This window comes from Myotis nattereri, assembly GCF_964212035.1.
Source record: "Myotis nattereri genome assembly, chromosome: 14".
In the NCBI taxonomy this organism is placed as follows: domain Eukaryota; kingdom Metazoa; phylum Chordata; class Mammalia; order Chiroptera; family Vespertilionidae; genus Myotis; species Myotis nattereri.
The window spans coordinates 23,448,251-23,465,143 of record NC_138089.1 but is presented as its reverse complement, the minus strand read 5'-3'; the positions used below and the strand labels follow the sequence as shown (position 1 = coordinate 23,465,143).

Genomic DNA, 16,893 nt, shown 5'->3' with positions numbered 1-16,893 from the left:
GATCTGATTTTAAAAATAAGTAGTAAAGATTGGATATTAGGTTATTTTCCCTGGTGACTACCACCTGTTTGGGATGGGGCAAGCATTAGATAACTGATATTGTGATTTATAATAAGAAACTTATGTTTAGTCATTGTCCTATTTCTGGCAGGAGCTTCCTTGGAATTCCCTAAGTGATGGCTGAAACCATGGTGTCTTTTGTTATGTTAATAAGGAGGCCTTTGGACTCCACCTAAGGATAGAGGCTAGTTGCGCATGGATCCAACTGTGTGATTAGATCGTTGGAACATTCAGTCCTATCCCCCTGACCTTGGGGGGTTGAAGACTGAGTTCAATGGCCACTGGCCAATGACTGAATCAACCATACCTGTAAAGTGAAGCTCTCATTAAAAACTCAAAAGGATACACATGCTTCAGGGAGCTTCCAGGTTGGTGAGTCCATGGAAATTTGGGGAGTTGGCACACAATAGAAGGCATAGAAGCTCCAAGCTCTTCCCCCATACCTTGCCCTGTGTAGGTGTTCCATTTGGCTGTTCCTGAGTTATATCTCTTTATAATAAACTGGTTAATCTAGTAAGTAAAATGTTTTTGTGAGTTTGGTGAGAAACTCTAGCAAATTATCTAAACCCAATGTCATGATAAACTACCAAGTCCTGTAATGAACATGATAGGGGACAGGTGCTAGACATTTATTTCCCAGACCTAAGTCATTTCCTGGTTATACTTACAAAGTAAAAATCACGGTATCAATATTGTTATTTGTGGGTTGCAAGACATTGATAATCCATCCAGTCATCTAACTGACAGTTTTGAGTGCTTGAACTGTGCCAAGGACTGTGCTAGCTGTCTAAGGTAGTGAAAAATAAGACCCTGGGTCTTTCCTGGGGGAGCTCACAGAGGAAGACTTTCTTATCCCTGATCAGTAATTGACACAAGATAATGGACAAAATGAGTGGTTTGCTTTATTACACATTCGAGAGATGGAAAACAGAGAGAAAAGTCTTGGAAGAGTTGGACAGCTTTATTATCATTGATTTCTGAGTAACCACCAATCAAAGGGCAAGCTGAGTGGCTAGAAATGCTGCGGGCCTTATTAAGTGACTGCAAGAGCCAGGCACTTTCAAAAGCCTGCCCTTCCCTCGCAGTTCAATTTTCATTTCATGAAGAAACAGCTTGGTAAGCCTAAGGTCATGTTCTTGGAGGTCCATAACAGAGATGATTTAATGCACCTAGTGAGCTACCTACTGGACTGCCACCTAAGGTCATAAGATTTTGAATCATGGGAGGATTTAATGACTTGGGCAACTTTCTTTCCTGCAAATATGTGCAAGCTGGATGATGAATAGTACTGAAGTATAATATATGATGCTGATCATTCATTTAAATTCTCGAAGAAGTGGAGGAGACACAATTAGCAGAGGGCATTCTTGACTTACCTGAGCAGCAATGCATCTCTGGCTCCCGAGGCACTCATTGTAGCAGTCAGGCCAGAAGACATATCTTTAATTTCTGCAAAATCTAGTTCTAGCTAGAACTAATGAGAACATGATCATAACAGATGTCTCTTGTTTCTCACGCAGTGTGGCTGTGGATTTTATGGGACGGAGTCAACAACAAAAAAAGGCTGCTCCTTTTGTACAGCATTCTTTGTGCTTGGTCAGTCTTGTCACTATCTTAGTGTCACAATAAAAAGACATTTCAGGGGCTGTGTGAGGACAGAGAGAGTGCATTTTTGCAGTCAGAGTGGACCGGTGAATGGGATCACAGTAGAGAGGATAGGGGTGCTATTCTTGGCTCTGGCATCATCTCAAAGAGTGACCTTGGCCGAATCATTTAACCTTTGTGAACCTCGGTCTTCTCATCTGTGAAAGGAGGGAAAGAACAATCTGCCCCTTTGTTCCCTCTTAGGTTTGTTGGAGAATTAAATAGGTTCAGCCGAAACCGGTTTGGCTCAGTGGATAGAGCGTCGGCCTGCGGACTGAAGGGTCCCAGGTTCGATTCCCGTCAAGGGCATGTACCTGGGTTGTGCGCATATCCCCAGTAGGAGGTGTGCAGAAGGCAGCTGATCGATGTTTCTCTCTCATCGATGTTTCTAACTCTCTATCTCTCTCCCTTCCTCTCTGTAAAAAAATAATAATATATATATATATTTTTTTAAATGGGTTCAGGTTGTAAACGGAAGTGCATTGAGCCCATGAGAAGAAAAAGAAGACATTACCTAAATATATCACACTCTCTTCATCATTACTAATTTCCAAAGGTGAAGATAACCTTGTAAAAGAACTATGTAAGCTAATTGTTTTTGTTTTTTTGGAAACAAAGGTTCAACTGGCATCCCTGAATTAGAAAAGAGAGGTTTCCAAACTACTTTGAGACAGAGAGGAGCAAAACGTTTTAGATTTTGCTCTATACTATCTTCTTTAGTTATTATCTTTTTAGAAAACATGTTATATTTAGAGGTTTTGGTATTGCATAGTTGAGCATATGTAAAGGAACTTTCTTTCCAGTTCACTAATAGAAAGGGAGTAAGGGAGAGAGGGAAGAAGAAAGGAAAAGAGGGAGGAATAAACAGAAAAAAAGCCCACATGGCTAGAATAAACTGACCTGAGAAGATAAAGCAAATTCTTAATTTAAAATACTATATAATACAAATGAAGTTAAAGATATGTTTGTCCAGAATAGGCTTAACTGGAAGTGGATTGATGTGATTTTCTAGATAATGTCCTATATTTCTCTACCTTAATGAGATGTAATCTTAGAAGAGCTCTATCCACTAGAAAATTATAAAAGAACAATCTTCATTTCTCCATGATTCCTTAAAATCAAAATGACCTTATTCCTACTCTAAAGCAATTTATTCCTCCTTTAAAGGAATTTATCCCTCTCTCTAAATCTATTCTTTTCATGGTCAAACTAGGAGAACATAGCATTGTGAAACTACTTGGCAGCAATTAGAGATCCTTCAATGATTCATGAATTTTCAGATTTCTCATATGAAAAATGTGAAATTGGACCCAATGATCCTAAATTTTTCTTTAGTTCTAAATATAGCGCTATGATTTGTGACCATGATGTTAGAGCAATATTTTTACTTTTTGCCAATATATTCTGGATCTGAGATCAAATTGTTACTTACATTCTTCAACATAATCCTCCAGTGGTCAAATGTCTCCAAGGACATTTTAGAATTACTTTAACCTTGTAAATAATTTTTAAATTGATATCTTAACTTTATAGTAATTTCCCCTGTGAGGGTGGGGGATGGGGTAGTGGAGAGTTTTTGCTTCTTACTTTATATTTTTATTTTTCTTCAAGCATTTACTACTTTTTAAATTGAAAGTAAAAAAGAACCCGGCACAAGAATTGTGCATGTCTTTAGTCCACCTTAAGTAGCTACTGATTATATAAAAAATGCTTCAAGGTAAAAATCTAATGTAAACTCAATAATGCCATTTTTAACCCTAGAGGTACTTTTCAATAAACTTGAGCTCCTTGTACAATATTTGCTAAAAAAACAAAATAGGGAAAATGTTAGTAAGAAATAGGTGAAATGTAGTGTGTATCATTATGTCCCTTGAAAATGCTTGGTGCACATATGGGTTTACAGTCCACTGTGAGAGCAAAGCCTTCAGAACATCCTCAGTGCATGATGAGAATCACTTGTCCAAGACTATGTGATTTAAAATCTAGTACTCAGCCCTAGCCAGTTTGGCTCAATGGATAGAGCGTGGGCCTGCAGACTGAAGGGTCCCAGGTTCAATTCTGGTCAAGGGCACATGCCTGGGTTGCCAGCTTGATCCCCAGAAGAGTGTGTGCAGAAGGCAGCTGATCAATGATTCTCTCTCATCATTGATGTTCCTATCTCTCTCTTCTTCTCCCTTCTTCTCTGAAATCAATAAAAATATATTTTTAAAAAATCTAGTACTCATTTATATTCCTTCAATCAATCTAAATATCCTAAGCTAGAATGATAGGGTTGGAGGTAGAAGAGGACCATACAGAATGGGGACAATATTAAAAATATTGCAGTCAAATCTCTCTTTTGAAATAGAACCCCAATATCTGACTATACTAATCTACCCAGTTTTAAAGTGTATAAACATATTGTAATTGATAGGGTGTTTCAAAAGTAAAACACCCTTCTTACATCCTCATTCCTGGCCATCTACTTCAGCACTGATTCTGGGCTTTGGTGTATAATTTGCTCTAGACAATGAAACTAGCAGTTGGCATGGACTAGCCTACTAGTTTTTTAAATTTATCTTTATTATTGAAAGTATTACAGATGTCACCATATATCCTTCCATTGACCCTACTTTCTTCCTCTCCCCAGGCATTCCTGGCACTGTTGTCTGTCTATGGGGTATGCATGTAAGTTCATTGGTTAATCTCTTCCTGCTCCCTCCACCATTGCCTCTGAAATACATAAGTCTGTTGCATGCTTCAATGTCTCTGGATCTTTTCTGTTCATCAGTTTATTTTGTTTGTTAGATTCCATATTTGTGAAATTTTAAAGACAAATAGACAAGGTGCTCCCATTGCCCAAACCAACCATAAAACATGTGAGTGTGGCTTTCTCTGACCAGCTGTCACTCAGCTGGCTGATCAGTTCACTCATACTGTATGAAATTATCCCAAATAAAACCAGAAGACAAAAAAACAAAACAAAACAAAACAAAACAAAACAAAAAAACAAAAACTGCCCAGATGAATCTGGTTCCAAATTGCCAAATGATTGCTATTTTAAGCCACTAAGTTTTGAGATGGCTTAAAATGCACCTAAAACTAACTTATACAATATAGTCAAGTGGGTTTATTCCAGAGAATGCAAGGTAGGTTCAATATCAGAAAACCAATCAATGTTATTCACTATATTAGTTTAAAAAATCATATAATAATTAAATGTAAGGGATAAAAAGCATCTGATGAATTTCAAAACTTATTGGTTGGGTAAAATTTTATGAACTAGGCCCAGATAAAAACTATCTTCCCTTGATAAAGTCTACATACCAAAAATAAATGCTCCTGCATATATTAATGAAAATGGTCATTATAATAATCTTTAAAAAATATTAACAGCTTGGACAAGGGGTTAATATCCACAATATATTAAAAAAAAAACAAAACACCTCATACAACTCAACACCAAACAAACAAAACACCCCAACAATCCAATTAATAATGGGCAGAGGACCTGAACAGACACTTCTCCCAAGAAGATATACAAATGGCCAATAGATATATGAAAAGATGCTCAACTTCACTAGATATTAGAGAGATGCAAATCAAAACTGCAATGAGATACTACCTCACACATGTTAGAATGACTGTTATCAAGAAGACAAGTAATGGCAAGTGTTGACGAGGTTGTGGAGAAAAAGGAACCCTCATTCACTGCTGGTGGGAACGTAAACTGGTACAGCCACTATGGAAAACAGTATGGATGCTCATCTAAAAAGGGTGGAGGGGGCAAAGGGGAAAGGGCAAAAGGGGAACATCTGTAATACTGTCAACAATAAAAAATAAATTAAATAAAAAATATTAGCATTTGCCTTACAGAGATAAAGATTTCTAATATTTATTGCTTCCACTTAACATGTTCTATTAAAATTCCCAAAATAAAAATGATGTGTATTAAGAGAGACAGAAGAGAGATAGTTCAGAAGAATATAGATTATAATATCTTATTTATAGATTGCTTTGATCATTCATTTATTTGGAAATTCAGAAAAACAAATAAGCTATTAAATCTAAGAAAAGAGCTCAACATAGTGGATAAAAAAATCAATACACTAAAATCAACTGTATTCCCTAATTGCATCAATAATAAGATAAAATACAAGATATATTTGCAAAGCAACAAACACTATAGCATATAGGGCTTTATCTAATTAACTAAAGGCCCAACACACAAAATTCATGCAAGGGACTGGGCCCTCACAGCCGTGGCTTCGTTCGGAAGGTCATCCAGAAGGTCGTCTAGCATATTGTGCTTTTATTATTATCGATGCAAAAAATCTTCATAGTGAAAGCTTTAGCTCTCTATCAAAGGACTCATATGAAATATATGTCACAGTTATGGGTGAGATGACAGAACACTACAATAATATCAATTTTCTTGTATTAATATATAAATTACATAAAATTCCAATAAAAATCCACGTTTTTTTTTTTTTTTGAGGGGCAGCATTATAAAGGGATTTGAAATGTCTATGGAAAAGTTAATTTCTCCAGACAGCTAGAGCAGTTTCGAAAATCAGACCAAGATGGAGAACTTGTTCCACCAGATGGCGAGGTTCATTGGGAACGTACTAACTAAACAAAAACGTAGAGGTCTAAGGGGAAGTCCAACAAATGTCACGTAAGAGGATTTCACTGAGATTGCAATCCTGAGAGAAAGAAATTATTTCTAAATGAAAAAGTAAATGGAGATAGTAAAGATTAAAACTGAAAGAAAAAAGAAAACAAAAATACAAGTCAATACAAATTTAAAAACTCATTAATTTTGCTTCACAAAACCCTTGGCTTGCCAAAAGGACTCATAAATATCACAAATTAAAATAAAACAACAAAAAACCCAAAACTATGTTCTTCTAACTTGTCCTACTAACTGCTTATTGTTAAAGTGATAGGAAGAAAAATTTTCTTGAAACAACGAAATCTTATGCCTATTTATATTTTTAGCTCTCAGGTAAATTTTGGTATATCATATGTATGATTTCAAAAGAAAAACTGTTAGTTGATCATTAATTTGGGCATCTGCCTCGCAACTCATGTTTAGTTACACAAATCACCTTAGATAACGCCTCAGTAAAAATAAATACAAGTACAGGATGCTTCATATCAGTAATGTTAGACCTCTAAGAACTGGGAAAGCTCAGTCTGGGGAATAGACTTCAGCTTTACTGAATGAAAAAACACTTTCCAGTTTAGAAGAGAAGGGATTATCCAGTGCCAATGGAGGAGGCGCTCACGAAGATGGAAGCAGAATGATCCTTTCTGTGCTAACGCCAGAAACATTGGGAATGGTACTCGGGATCGTGTAAAAATAGCCACTGCCTGGCACTCACAGGTCTGGGTCGTGGTGTGTTAAACAATAATATCTTCCCCTGATGGAACTCCTTGGGGCCAAAAAGCTTTCACCTGTATTATTCCATTAACCTCGCTGCATTTTTATGGGAAATGTGTATATTTTTTGAAATGACATTGAAATATGTCCTTAAAAGAATACTGTAGGTTTGTACAAGGTTCTCTTCTTTTTAAACCAACACATTACCTTTTAAAAATCAATAGTCTCCTCTTTAAATTATCACATTTCAAAATGATAGCAGCTAATAAATGTTAATATGATTTTCCAAAATGCTATCTCTCTCAATTTCTATGCCCTCATCTTTACCCTGCCTTCTCAAGGCAAAGGTTATCTTTCCATTCTTTACAGTAGTATCAAAATTATGGATTTTGTCCAATTTTAAAGTGGTATTTATGAACATGAATTAATGTAAATGCAAAAAGTCCCCATATTTTTTACCACCTGATTGAATTAAGGCCTGTGCTTTTAAAAGGGTTGCTTTAGTCGCCTCCAATCCGTTCAATCACACAGAAATACAAGCTCAGACGGATGAGGCTTTTCTGCAAAGCTTTCATTCTAGGCTGCAGTCCACATGTTAGCCTCATATTTTATTCGTAACTTGTTGCTGCTGCTCAATCTATAAAATCTCTCCTGAAGGCTCCCAAACTGCTTGTAATGTAAACTTTTACTTTTGGTGACTCACCACTTTCAAGCTGCCATCTCTGACCATATCCCCTTTCCAGTTGAAGTTATGCATTCTTTGAATTAATAATTGCTTCACTTTTTACTCTATTTGGGGATTCTTAAATTAGCTGTTACAATTTATTGCCCAAATTATTTTGTGCTCAGGCACTTTTCCTGGAAGTAAGTTCACGCTATTTTCAAGGAGCAAACATTTGACTGCTGCAGGAATACAGACCGGAGAATGCTAGGAATGGGTTTATGTCCCCAGCGCACCATCACTGTGTGGCCTGGATAACATTTAGCTCCTTAACATGTCAGGGGCTCACTTTGCTCAGCTCCACAAGGAGTTAGGTTAAAGTATGAGCATCTGCCTGTTCCATGCTCTTTAGTCTCAGTTTGGTCAATGAGACTTTCAAAAGTTTATCAAATTGTCATTATTTTTATCATTAGCCCATTTGTCTAAAATAAAGGACCATTAACGAAGCCAGCATTTTCCTTTATGCTGACATCCAATCATTATAAATATTTCTCATGGACTTATTCTTAGAATGCCTATGAGTAACCTGGACACTTTTTTAAAAAATATATATTTTTATTGATTTCAGAGAGGAAGGGAGAAGGAGGGAGGGAGGGAGGGAGGGAGGGAGGGAGGGAGAGAGAGAGAGAGAGAGAGAGAGAGAGAGAGAGAGAGAGAGAGAAAGAGAAAGAGAGAGAAACATCAATGATGAGAGCAAATCATTGATTAGCTGCCTCCTGCATGCCCCACACTGGGGATTTAGCCCGCAACCCAGGCATATGCCCTGAGCAGCAGTCGAACCATGACCTCCTGGTTCATAGGTTGACGTTCAACCACTGAGCCATGCCGGCCAGGCTGGATTCTTATTAATCTCCCCTTTTGGAGTCTTAGCAACTTGGCTTTCTCAATAGTTTTCTGAGAGGGCTTCTCGCGCTTTCTTGGTATTCTTTTTTAGCTCTAGAGACCAAAAGACATCACAACCATGCTAATATTGCCACATACTTGCTCAAAAGCCCCAACTTGTTTGTGTCTATTCACTCAGCTAATACTTTATCAAAGGTGTCCAATTGAGTACTATAAACACAGGGATTTGTCAGATATTTTACATGCCCCCAGTTAGAAGTCTGCAGGTTCATTAAGAATTAACTTTCTGGTATATTTTTCCTCTGATACTTTCCTCACGACTGAGCTATCAATTTTGTCTCTTGCCTATAGAAAGAGAGCAAAGAGAGAAGAAAGCTAACTGCAAAAACATATGTAAAAGAACCAGCACAGTATCAGGCACATAACAAGTGTTCAATAGGTGGTAACTATGATTCTTATCATCAGCAGCATCACATTAGTTTATGTGTATTAAGAACTCCTTACTGGATTCAATTCTTTTTTAAAAAATATATTTTATTGATTTTTTACAGAGAGGAAGGGAGAGGAATAGAGAGTTAGAAACATTGATGGAAGAGAAACATCAATCAGCTGCCTCCTGCACACCTCCCACTGGGGATGTGCCGCAACCAAGGTACATGCCCTTGACCGGAATCGAACCTGGGACCTTTCAGTCCCCAGGCCGACGCTCTATCCACTGAGCCAAACCAGTTAGGGCTGGACTCAATTCTTACTTCCACTTTTCAGTAGATACAGCAACCTTGGAGGAAGGTACATTTTATTTCCACTTCATAGATTGGCAGACTGCGCCCTCAGGGTTTCAGTACCTTGACTGCAGTCATATAGTCAAAAACTGAGCTTGCATTTGTCAGAATCACTGCCCCTGCTTTGATGTGACAACATCACCCATCGCTTACCCAGCTTCACCAAAGTATTACTCAACTTTCTGCTCTTCTCTCTTTTCCCTATTCTGCCATTCTCCCACCCCAGTGAAGTTAACTTGTGTTCTCCCATTCTCGGCGAGGTCTTAGAAGGTGAAAAGGGGTGGATATTGAGGTTAAAGAAGAAAACATTATGTTATTTAAATATTGACTTCATCCTACCCATCCTACCCAAACTTCAGCTTTCACCTACCCATTCTCTGGACCAGGCATTCACAGAACAGTTCCTATTTCCATCTTATGTATTGTGTTTTCTTGTCTTTATTCTGTTGCTTTTTCTCTACTTACAATGAATATCTCCCTTTCCCTTGATTCGTCACCAGTTCTTACTTTATACTCTCCATTAAAATCCAAATCTTCAGGTACTTGAAATATTGGGGGGGGGGGCAGTCTGTAAAGTACCCGACTGTCTAACTTCTGTACTGTACATCTGAAGCTAATACAGAATAATAGTAGATGTTGAACAGTAATTGAAAAAAATCAAAATCTTCCTTTAAAGCTCAATTTAAATGTTACTTCTGCCTGAAGCCTCCTGGACATGCCTAATCAGAAATAACTACTTGTTCCTCTGTGCTTCTCCAGTGATAGTTATGCTAGAGTGGCAAGTGATTTTACACCTTGAGCATCATCTGTGGAAAATATACCCTCTCTGCCCTTCCAGATCCTCTTTCATCCATCTCTGTCCTAGGGCTGGCTTGCATGGACTGCCTTCATAGGTGTCCTTGCTCTGGCTTCTCTTGGGTTCACCAATGAAGAGCAGCCACAGGAAATTGTAGGGAGTGAAGGAGGAGATGACTTCAGGGTGTTAATTCCTCTGGGTCCCTCCCCATCAAGTTACTGAGGGTGAGTTGTATGTCTCAGTGAATGTATAGCTTCTCTGAGGGTGGTCACAGCTTCTATGAGGAGCTCTCTCTCCCAAGCAATGGCTCCCATACCCTTCCCCTCTTCGGCCCAGATGATAAAGTAGCCCCGCTTATACTGAACCCAGGGTGCTGCGCCATCTCCTTTCTCTACATGCTGCTCAAATGATGCTGCTGAGACCCTCTCTGATGGACTTGTTACTATACTCTTCTAAGCTTTTACAAGCCACATTACTGCACTTATTAGAAGAGTGTCTTCAGGGTGAGTCAATAAGCTCTGATTGATGATAATGATAACAGCTAGAATTTATTGAACACATACGATGTTTTGCTCACTCTCTTGAGTACATTGCATGCATTAGTCTAATTTAATTAAATCCCTATTAGCTAGGCAAGGCATCAAGATGGTTAGAAGGTACCAGAAGTAACTTGCTCATGAGCACCCCAGTAGCTGAGTGGAGCTTAGGACTCAGGTCTGTCCAAAGCCTAAACCTTAAGTTCTAGGTTTAAGCCAATGCTTTGCAAACCTGTGTGTATCATCTGGATGGTTTGGTAAACAGAGACACTAGGCCCACCCCCGAGTGTCTGATTCTGTAAGTCTGGAGCAGGGCCCAAGAATTTGATTTCTAACAAATTCCCAGGAGAAGCAGATGTGCTGGCCTGGGTACCACGCTTCAAGAGCCACGAGTTCAGGCAACAGTGCTTTCCATACACAAGGTCTTAAACAGCCATTCAATAGTATGAACGACAGATATTTTAGGGCTTGTGTCCTGCTGAATTCCTAACTGCAAGTCAGACGATCCAAGAAATATTATCGTCTTTGTATTGTCCATACATAAGATCCCATGCAGCCAGCATTTTAGGTGTTAGAATAATTCGCTGGTGATAAACGTCAAAAAGAAATGCACCAAGGCCAGGTGGGTACTTGAACTATCGGGATGGTCGCGTTGTAAATCATATAATTGTCTAATCATATGCTACACACCTGAACCTAATAAAAAACAACAATGAATATCAACTGTGATTGAAAAATAAAATAAAAATAAATGCACTACTCTCAGGACTTCATTCTGATCAAGCAAACTGTAAGTAAACAGATAAGTATAATGCAATATAACTGTTAACTCCTTTACTACAGCATATATGTATCATGTTAGCTGAGCACATTTGAGGAAGCAAAAATAGGGAGGTAATACATTCCTTCTCAAAGAGGCAATGATGGGACTAAATATTTTTAGAAGTGTTACTCTACAGGAAACACATGAGAAGATGAGCATTCTAAGGACAGGAAATGCTCTTCTGAGAAACTTGCAAATGGAACTGAAGATACAAGGTACCGACAATGTACCAAATGTTCCCAGAACGTAAGTGTGGCACTCTGCCTCTCTGAAAGGGGGCACTAACCTTTGCTCACCACACACATTACTCAGGCAAGTCCTTACTGAGCACCTCTCCCATGCTAGACACTGAGCTGGGCACCAGGGCTGCACTAATGATGCAGACGTAGTACCTGCCCTCAAGGAGCCTTGTTTAGATCATGCACATCAGATAGATACATGGCCTTATGGACAACATATTCTGTTCAAACATAGTCTCAAGCAAAATATATTCACAAAGGTAATCCTGGAGTCAAACAGCCAGAGACTTCACCTCAGAATCTGTGTTCATGTTATTAACTGGTAGTTAAAAATTATTTTATATGCCAAGATGGCTTTTGCGGAGAAGACATAACTGTCCCTCGCATGTATAATATGAGCCAGATTATAAACATGTGACTTTTTCTAGAATAAACTGACCCTTCTTTCCCAAGAAGCTAGAAGTAGGGGTTGGGGTAGGAACACTTTCATCAAAGGCCAATCTCATTCCAACTGCCAGGCACAGCTGCAATTCACATCCTTCTGACTGGCTTCCAAACTAAGTAATTTAACAAAGGGATGATGAAAAAAATGGCCATAAATCTTATGCTGTGTGTTATAATTTAACTCTGGGTTTAGCATAGGAAAACTATTATTCGCATTGATTAGAAATATGGTTTATGGCTGCATAGATTATCAACCCTGAACATTTTAAAATTATTGGCGTGGCTGACATGATGAACTACACAGGAGTACTTCTAGATGGCATCTCAATGTCATTTGTTACTCATATCTTACTGGTCTGGGAGTAAATATATATTTCACTCAATGTAAGGTCTTATTCCAATCACCAAAATATGCCCATGTCTATTCAATGGTTGTAATCATAAAACCATCAGCTAAACATTTAGAAAATTCCGTGCAAGTGAATTCCAGTATTAACTATCCAACTATTATTATGCTATTTCCCCACTTTGTTGAACCTGATATAATGATCTGGTCAGTCTGACTATGGGGATTTATTTATGACATCATTAAAATGTTCTGAGATATATTTTGAAAGACTTAAATTGTGGTCTTTAGGGTCTGACAGAAAGCATGCAAATTTCTCCCTTATTAGCTGTGTGACCTTGACCAAATGACTTAGGATCTCTGAGACTCACTTTCTAATCTGTAAAATGATAATAATAATAAAACTCAAGTTTTAAAGCTTAAGAAAAAAATAAATGTGGTAATGTGTTTCTGGTAATGTATTCTGGCATAAAAGAGCAGTTATTCTAATGGTTTATTATGAGTAAAGATGATTGAAAACCTGTCGTGTGTTAGGCCCTGTTTGAGGAGCTAAATTTTTAAGACTATTCCCCACCCTTAGCCCAGTTTTATCTCTAAAGTTCTGCCACACACCAGAAAAAAAATAAAAGCGTACTGGCATTTCCAAGGAGGGGGCCCACTGAGGTAACATCTTGGTTGCACCAGGGGTATAAGATACACAGAAGTTGTAGCTCACCTTTGGAGTTTCTTTGGAATTACAGTTACCTTTCACTAGAATGAGTCTTGACATCCCCTTGTGGATTCCTGTGACAAGGCTGATGCCGTTGGCACCTTCTCTGGCTCAGGAGCAGAGGGCAGAAAGAGAGGACTTTCTTTTCCACTCCTGTTACTAGGAACCCTCTTGGATAATGACCATCTTACACACTGTTGCATGTTATAGACTCAAAGCGTGTGCAAAGCAAAGAGCATTGGTTTCACTTGCATTTCACTTGAGATCTGCCTTTCCAGAAACAAAGCAGATGTTTCAACACTTTCCAGGTGCTGAAATATTACACTCCGGCCATGTGCATCCACTGCATGCTTGGTCATACTGTTCCCTCCAGATAAAATGCTGTTCCACCAAGGGCAGAAGACCAGTGAAAATGCCTGATTTTATACTACAGTGAAAACCAAATAAACTTACCAAAATTCTTCCCAGTTCACATTCCACCTTCTCTGTGAAACCTGTTGTGAGGGCCTACATTGAAAATAACTTGCCAAACCGGTTTGGCTCAGTGGATAGAGCGTCAGCCTGCAGACTTAAGGGTCCTGGGTTCGATTCCGGTCAAGGGCATGTACCTTGGTTGCGGGCACATCCCCGGGGGGGGGGGGGGGTGTGCAGGAGGCAGCTGGTCGATGTTTCTCTCTCATCGATGTTTATGACTCTCTGGCTCTCTCCCTTCCTCTCTGTAAAAATCAATAAAATATATTAAAAAAAGAAAGAAAATAACTTTATCTTCTTCAGAAGATATTGTGCACTATAAATATTGTATTTTACATATAAATACATGTATATATGTGTGTATTTCTTCCTAACTAAACTGGATACCCTATATTTCAGTGGCCATGGACATCACTGTATCCTCCAAAAAAAAAAAATAATGTCATAGATTCAGGATGTAGTTGCTTAATAGAAGGTAATCTATAATCTAACACTTATAGAATGCTAGTGCCTCTCAAAGTATGTTCAATGGATCACAAATCCTATGAGAGAGTCCATGAAAGGAAGAATTCATTTCAAACAAATTTATGACCTGCTGTTCACTAGTCTTAATTCCAAAGACTGTTAAGAAGCTCTGTAGCAAAGAAACTGACTTACTTTGGCCCAGTATTTCCCTTGCAATAATATCAGTTCCAGAGGACAAGGACATTTTCCATTTCTATCACAATGGCTCTACTGCCTAGTGGAGTGCCTGGAGCTTAGTAGACACCAAATAAATATCTGAATGAGGTCGAACATATAGTCCCTTTTTAAGGCATAGAAGATGAACATAGTGCATAACATATTTTGATTTCTTAGGGAGAATACTAATACAAATGATATATTTATATGAATCATTTTAAATATATATATGTGTATATATATACATGTATATATATGTGAACATATATATACATATATATATATATATATACATATATATTTGATAATACCTTTTTGTAAATGTACACAAAAGTGTATTTAGTGGCAATGGTTAATGAACTACATTTGCTTCAGAAAACTCACTAAGAAGGATGGCTACTAAAAACTACAACTTTAACCCAAAACAATTAATTTAGTTCATTTGTCCCCACTCCTTAGCAATTTTAGAATAGGGTCAGGAGATGCATACATTTCTTTTCTGCTATAATATAATATCACCTAAGGAATGATAATTTATTGGCTAAAAATAAGATTTGCTTTTGCTATTTTAGAGTATTTGATAACATAAGAATATTTCTAGATTTTTTCCCCCTCATGTGACTTTGACAGCATCTCCATCTATAATTTACTTTGGAGATCTAAATCAAATTTCATAAAAATTTCTTACACTGCTTACTATTTAACCCCCACTATGGATTTTAATGTCAATATAGCAGGAAATAAATATGGCAGAGATAAATAAAATAGGTGTGCTTGGTACCACTCTACTGATGCAATTTTCTGGGATTTTGTAGGAAATGGTTATAAGTGGAAAGATTTTCACCATGAAACTTAAGGTGCTTAACTTTACGAAGAGAATTGTTTTGTTTTTACTGGAAAAAAATGTGGTTGATTTTCCCAAAACCTAAAATTTCCATTTTTCTCTCCTTAGGTTTGCCCTCAAGGCTGCTATTTATCCTAATGGAAGCCACTCACGTTCACTGAGGGTACAATCAACAATTTAAAGGGAATGCTAAGGGAGTAATATAAAGGTTAGCATCTCATACCACCAATAAAAAAAATATATGTAGGTTTTCCACTCACTGCCTTATTTTCCATCCTATTTCCATGATTTGGGAAGGGAAGTGTAGAGTCTGCTGAATTTGTCATCAGTCTATAATTATTCGTGTTATCAAAATATATAATAATGAAAGCATAATATGCTAATTAGACCAGACAGCCAAACAACCTTCTGGACGAAGCCCGGGCTGCGAGGGCCAAGGCAAGCATCGGGCCTCTAGTAGAATATAAATAATAAACTCCATGTAAAAGGGGATGGGAAAAGGGCAAAAAGGTGAGGGTGAGTAAAAGGTATAAATTTCCACTTAGAAAATCAATGAGGCTGGTGTTGCTCAGTTGGTTGGGCATTGTCCTGTGCAACAGGAGGTTGCTGGTTTGATTCCTGGTCAAGGGCACATCCCAGGGTTGCTGGCTGGATCCCCAGTGGGGGACATACAGGAGGCAGCCGATAGATACTGTACTTTCACATCTATGTTTCTCTCTCTCTCCCTCTTCCTTCCTCTCTCTCTAAAAATTCAATAAACTATTATTTTTAAAAAATCAATTAGTCACAGATATGTAATGTACAGTGCAGGGAATATAGTCAATATTATTGTAATAACTATGCATGGTTCAGATGGGCACTAGACTTATTGTGGTGATCACTTCATTAGAAAGATAAATGTTGAATAACTATGTTGAATGTCTGAAACTAATATAATACTGTATGTTAACTATATTTTAATAAAAAATAGAAAATTAATTTTAATGCTGTGTGAATGAGATTTACTTATGTCTCTGTCCTACGTCCCTCTTACTTAGCCCCTGAATAAATAGGGAATATATTCTCAAGGTGGTGGTGAGAATGTTTTGAATGTTCAGTTTGTGCTTGTGGGAAAGAAAAAAGATAATTGCCTCAAAAGTCAAATATTATACAAGAGATGAATGATATTAGAGACTGGATTAAGATTTGTGTTAGTGAGTTACTCAAAAGCTAATGCAGTATGCAAATGTACTTAAAACAATCTCCCTATATTATCCATTGTTTATAAACACATCTTAGTTCAAGTGCTTTGCACTTAGCTCCAGTTTCTGAGTTAGACTCGGCCAGAAGTAGGTCCATGTTTCATTGCTTTGGCAACATTTAAATGGATCTGCATGAAACAATGTAATTGCTAAGCTCACAGGTTGAGGAGTCAAGCAGAGTTTGCTCTACCACACAATTATGATCTTAGGTAAACTAATTTTTTTTTGAATCTTGAAGATAATGAAATAATAATATCTCCTAATTCACAGTTTGGAGTGGGGATAAAAAGTCATTAGGATGATGTGCCTTTCACCCAGGCAATGTTGATAAGTGTTACATCACCATTA

The 16,893-nt window shown here is 37.7% G+C and overlaps 1 protein-coding gene across 3 annotated transcripts in view; it reads right to left on the bottom strand.

Moving 5' to 3' along the window:
* Positions 1 to 16,893, bottom strand: part of GRM7 (glutamate metabotropic receptor 7) — a 743,749-nt gene that overhangs the window by 700,843 nt on the left and 26,013 nt on the right. The gene's annotated exons all lie outside the window — the stretch shown is intronic.